At 43.7% G+C, this 4,565-nt stretch overlaps 1 long non-coding RNA gene across 2 annotated transcripts in view; it reads left to right on the forward strand.

The window, feature by feature from the left end:
- LOC109376616 (uncharacterized) overlaps window positions 1-4,565 on the forward strand; it is a 14,811-nt gene that overhangs the window by 4,462 nt on the left and 5,784 nt on the right. For both annotated transcript variants that reach the window (XR_002122759.1, XR_002122758.1), the window contains exon 2: window positions 2,652-2,865. This is a non-coding gene — a long non-coding RNA (uncharacterized LOC109376616). The remainder of the gene's footprint in view (window positions 1-2,651; window positions 2,866-4,565) is intronic.

Consider the following 4,565-nt stretch of genomic DNA (forward strand, 5'->3'; position numbering starts at 1 on the left):
ACCTTCCTAATGCCGCGACCCCTTAATACAGTTCCTCATGTTGTGGTGACCCCCAACCATAAAATTATTTTCGTTGCTACTCTATAACTGTAAATTTGCTACTGTCATGAATCGTAATGTAAATATCGTTTTGTTTTCTGATGGTCTTAGGCGACCCCTGTGAAAGGGTCGTTCGGCCCCCAAAGGGGTCGCGACCCACAGGTTGAGAACCGCTGCTAGAGAACTTTATCATGCAACTACAGTAGCTTTACCAAAGCCTGTTGATTGGAGCAGAATTCAGACTTGCTCACAAAAGTCTGACAAATCTGTTCATTACTCTTACAACTGACTTCAGATCATTTATAAAAAAAATTCTGTTCTTCCTTCAGATGTTGAATCTATTCAGATAATCTTTAATAAGCTTTTATTAATGGGATGAACCAAGATCTTTCCCTTTTAGTTAAAAGTACCAGGATGGAATGGGAAACTATGTCCACCCCAGATTTGGTTAATTTGGTCAATCAGCTTGCATGTATTCTACATGAGCCACCTAGAAGTAAGCTTGGCAGGATGTTTAATTTTCAGTCCTGGCAAATGAAGGCCCCTATACAAAACCAAAAGTCTCCTAGCTTTTGCTATCATTGCAAAGAGAGAGAACATTGGGAAAGGGATTATCATAAGTTTCAGTGCTTCAGGCACCCTCAGCCTTCTCACCAATCTTCCCAAGGTCTCCTAATCCCCAATGACAGGGCTCCAGGGAACTATATGGGCTTTTCCTAATTTGTCCTTCTTAATCAGTTTGGAGAAACTTTTCTTCAAATTGGTAATGAATCTGTCTACATCCTTATGACACCAGCTCCTGCGTCAAAGTACTAAAACAGTTCAATAAGTAGGGATTTCAAGTAAACCTCAGCAGATTCCTGTCTCTGAACCTATCCCTTTATGCTTAGGTCCTTTGAGAGAGTCTCACCCTTTTCTTCTTAGTTCCCCCGCCTCATTCATTTATTAGGCTGAGATTTCCTAGAGAAGTATCACCCCAGAATTTCTTTCTCCCAAAAGAAGGAAATAATACTAGAATTTGACATAGCTGTCAAAATAGCCAATCAGGTGAACTAAATTAACTTTCGACATCTTTTACTCTTATCTTTGATGGAGCTTTAGCTGAATCTGGAAGCACTGATCAATTGTCTCTACTGGATCAACTGCCATCCTCTTCATGGGCAAAATCTTCATCTGCTATAGGCAGAATCCACAGTGCATCTCCTATCGAGATTCAAATAAACCGTTCAAAACCCCTTCCCAGAATTGATCAATATCCCATAAGTAAAGAGGCTCTTCAAGGTATAAAGCCCATAATAGAAGATTACACAATTCAGGACTTGATTATTCCTCGCACCGGTCCCTGTCACACTCCCGTTCTACCTGTGAGAAAGCCAAAGGGAGGAGGGTGAAGGTTTGTCCAGGACCTTCGAGCAATGAACACCATTGTTATCCCTCAACACCCTGTCGTTCCTGACCCTCACACACTGCTAACATCCATCCCAACTGGAAGTAAATTCTATACTGTAATTGGTTTATGCCTTGCATTCTTTAGTTGCCTTGCATTCATCAGTTGATGAAGCTAGCCAATACCTTTTCTCCTTCACCTGGGAAGGAAAACAATACACCTGGACAGCGGATGCCTCAGAGTATCATTGAGAACCCTTCTTATTTTCCACAAGCCCTTAAGGCTGATTTGGATGATATGATATAACCTTCCCTCAAAGTTCTACTTTGTTATAATATGTGGAAGACTTCCTTCTTTGCTCTTTCTTCAAGGTCTCCGCAGAGGAATATAGCATCTACTTGTTAGAACTTTTGGCTTTAAAGGCGCATAAAGTCTCTAAAGAAAAAACTGTAGTTTTTCTTGATATTTGGGACATCTTATATTGGAACAAGGACGACATCGGGATCCAGATAGGCTTCACAGTGTCCTAAGTTTCCCAAGGCCAAAAACTAAGCATCAACTCCAAGGCTTTCTTGGGCTAGTCGACTGTTGCCAAAATTGGACTCTAAACCTCTCTCTTATGAAAAACCTCTGTATGTTTTACTAAAGAATGACAGTCCTGACCCAATTTTATGGGAAGAACAGGATGACATAGCTTTTAAAGTCTTAAAGGAGAGTTTAAAAATCCAACTGTTTGGGAGCATCTCAATTATCAGATTCTCTCTCTCTCTCTCTCTCTCTCTCTCTCTCTCTCTCTCTCTNGGAGACACGAGGGCGGAGAGCTCCTTCTGTGGAACTTACATCCTTTCCCCTCCTGGCCTGGAAAGTGGAGAGCCTTTCCCCTGCTGCTCTCTGAGGACACTGCTAGAGTGGGAACACACAGCTAGAACTCTCTGGAGTGCTGGGGGTCTGGGCACCTGAGTCCATACCAGCGCTTGCCTCCTTGTGCACCCAGTCAGTGCCAGGGACACAGCTCCTGCTAGCACCATCAGCCAAACCCAGGCTTGGCATGATGGTTTAGAGGAGACTCATGCTGAGGATGAGGCTGGTGATGAGGCACTCTGCACTGTCTGAACCCTGATGACAGCCCTGGCCAGCACTGGCAGAACAGGTGGAATTCACCCATTTTTGTAAAAGAGACAGAGGTCTGAAGGGTTCAGTGACTGACTGTCTTGTCTCCATGCAGGTGGGAGCGCAGCACATCCATAGCACTTCTCCATCTGCCCTGCCTACCATCCGTTCTTCACTCCTCACACACTCCAGCCCAATGTGCCCCATCCCCTGAGTGAAAACCACACCAAAATGTCAGAAGAAGCTTGGAAACAAAGATACATCCATAGCGGCTTTGGCACACAAGGACGCTTCAGCGTATGGCGTCAGAAGCTGAGGAACAGAAAAAGGTAAATACTGAATGACTTTACTTATATGTGGAATCTAAAAAACAACAATAACAACAACAACCACAAACAAACTCATAGAAAAAGAGATCAGATTTGTGACTACCAGAAGCTGGCGGTGGGGGGAGGGGAGATCAGAAGAAGATGGTCAAAAGGTACAAACTTCCAGTTATAAGGTAAGTAAGTACCAGGGAAGTAATGTACAACAGGATGGCTACAGCTAACACTGCTGTATGGTATATGTTAAAGTTGTTAAATCCTAAGAGTTTTTATCACAAGGAAAATTTTTTTCTTTTTTTGCTTTTTGTTGTATCTGTATGAGATGATGGATGCTAACTAAACTTACTGCGGTAATTATTTCACAATATACATAAGTCAAACCATTATATTGTACACCTTAAACTTATACAATGATGTATGTCAATTATATCTCAATAAAACTGGGTGAAAGACCTGAAGAACAGCCAAGACGCTTCTGTTACAACCTAAGTGAGACCATGCCCCTTCTTGACTCAGTACATTCCAGTGGCTCCTACCTGACCACAGTCTGCAATGCCCTGCAGGATCTGACACCCCATTACTTCTCTGGGCTTACCCTGTACTCCTCTCCCCCTTGCTCACATCTGGCTCACATTCCAGCCACACTGGCCAAGTTGTGGTTCCTCAAACACACCAGGCACAATCCCACTTCAGGGCCTTTGGACTCGTCCCTGCTCCCTGTATAATCTCTTCCCCCCACAAATTATACCTCCTTCAGGGTTTTATTTAAATGTTACTGTTAAATTTTATGACAGAGACCTTAACCTAGGCAGAAATCAGGAGGGGCTGTGGGAGAAGCTATCACAAGTATGTCATCCTGAGAGCCCTATGGGAAGAACTCTGTTTACAACAGAGGTCTGTGGTTGTAAATCCCTCTCCTTAACTTCCTCTTCCCCTCTATAAAGTACTTCCTCCATCTTTTTTCAAGCAATTTGTGAACTTGGCTCATCATGTCTGCAGGTACCAGACTGCAATCCTTTCTTTTTCCTGAATAAATCCTTTGTGACAGAATACCTAGTTGACTTTTGTTTTATGGTTGACATTTTGGGGGCCCATTTGGGATTCCAGAGAAGTAACCCAAACAGCTTCAGGGCAGGTGAGCAACCAGGAGCTGGTGCCCCACAGAGCCACTTGGGCTCACTGCTGTCCAGCGTGGGGGCTTAGGCAGGTCTTCTGGAACCCAGATTCTGATTCTGTGTTCTGAAGCTTCCCGGGCTTTATTCAGGAACTGTTTAGAGGATTCTTTGTTGTTGTTGTTGTTGTTGTTAAAGGACCTTGCTTGTTTGTTCATTTGTAAGCTCAGTTGACACTTTGGCCTGACTCCCTAGAGACACCAGGCTTCTTTGCTGAGCTGCATTAGCTTTCTGATAGATTCCATCTGGAACTGGGTTGTTTCCACGGAAACTGAGGCTAGGCTTTGGTGTGATTCTGTCTGGAACCAGACTGCTCCATTAGAGGCTGTGTCTCATCAGCCTTTGACTTGTCTCTCTTGAGATCACGCTTTTCTACTAGAACTGGCTTTTTAACTTTGGCCTGATCCCTCTGTGATCAGGCTGTTCTAGAGTGAAACAGACTGGTATCTAACCTGCCTTGAGATATTTAGTTTGTTTTGGGCCCTTACTCTAGAGCAGCAGTTCTCAACCTATGGGTCGCGACCCCTTTGG

Source organism: Hipposideros armiger, unplaced genomic scaffold (assembly GCF_001890085.2).
Source record: "Hipposideros armiger isolate ML-2016 unplaced genomic scaffold, ASM189008v1 scaffold_1159, whole genome shotgun sequence".
Classification (NCBI taxonomy): domain Eukaryota; kingdom Metazoa; phylum Chordata; class Mammalia; order Chiroptera; family Hipposideridae; genus Hipposideros; species Hipposideros armiger.